We start from the raw sequence: 912 nt of genomic DNA, 5'->3' as shown, positions 1-912 counted from the left end.
GTATGTTGTGAAGCATGGCAGCTGGGTTGAGCTGTTGGTCCTTAGTTGGTCATGAGCAGGAGCTAGTTGCTTAGGACCAGCTTAAACCAGCTCAAACCAGCTGCCATGTTTGACAACATACCTAACCAGAATATGCTGGTTTTTCAGCAGGGGTGTCCGATGAGGACATGCTGAAGCTGACCGTATTTATATGGCATCGATCCAGAGTTTAATCTGCAGACGCTTCACTGGTGAAATAATTTCAATCTCAAGATGATGAACTCATGCAAAACCATGAAAAAAACACTCAAACCCAATCACAGCAGCTGCGCCTACAGAAGATCTGATCTGTGTGTCTGCTGATCCTGATAAACTCAGTCTGAGCTCCAGTGATTCTGTGCTTCATCTCTGGACTTGATTGGTAAACACTTCTAAAAACGTCTAACATTCGTCAACATGCATTAGATTTCTAGCTGTCATCTGTGACCCGCGAGTCCACAATCTCTGATTGTGCAGTATAGATATCACATAAACCCTGCTGTAAGTGTGTGAAGTCGGTATAATAATCAGAGTAACTCACCAGCGTGGAGGAGCAGCGGTGTCTGACTCTCTCTCTCTCACACACCAGTCCACTCTAAAGTCCACTCTATCAGCTCAGCTCTGTTTGATTTGATCAATCACTCTCACAGAAATCACATCAACGCTTATTCAGAGATCTGCATCTGCTTTTACTGCAGGATTTCAAACATCAGCTGAGATCTTTTCTTTGACAAAAGGAGTGAATGAAATGATTTAAAGTATCTGGTTTGAATCCTATCTCACTGGTAGGTCTTTCAGGGTGGCCTGGGGAGGGGAGGTATCCAAAGCACATCAACTGGTCACTGGGGTTCCTCAGGGCTCAGTTCTTGGACCGCTCCTCTTCTCCATATACAC

General features: G+C 44.7%; 1 protein-coding gene across 3 annotated transcripts in view; it reads right to left on the bottom strand.

The window, feature by feature from the left end:
- The window catches only part of acsl6 (acyl-CoA synthetase long chain family member 6), a 28197-nt gene that overhangs the window by 20003 nt on the left and 7282 nt on the right, over window positions 1–912 (bottom strand). Inside the window, exon 1 of one of the 3 annotated variants that reach the window (XM_016575470.1) lies at window positions 560–755. The exons of 1 other annotated variant lie outside the window; for it this stretch is intronic. The gene's annotated coding sequence lies outside the window, so the exon portion shown is untranslated. One more of the 3 variants, XM_016575471.1, reaches the window with a different exon arrangement.

Source organism: Sinocyclocheilus rhinocerous, unplaced genomic scaffold (genome assembly GCF_001515625.1).
Source record: "Sinocyclocheilus rhinocerous isolate Xijiao unplaced genomic scaffold, SAMN03320098_v1.1 scaffold2338, whole genome shotgun sequence".
Classification (NCBI taxonomy): Eukaryota; Metazoa; Chordata; class Actinopteri; order Cypriniformes; family Cyprinidae; genus Sinocyclocheilus; species Sinocyclocheilus rhinocerous.
The sequence above is the reverse complement of the archived record's forward strand: the minus strand, read 5'-3'. Positions and strand labels throughout refer to the sequence as shown.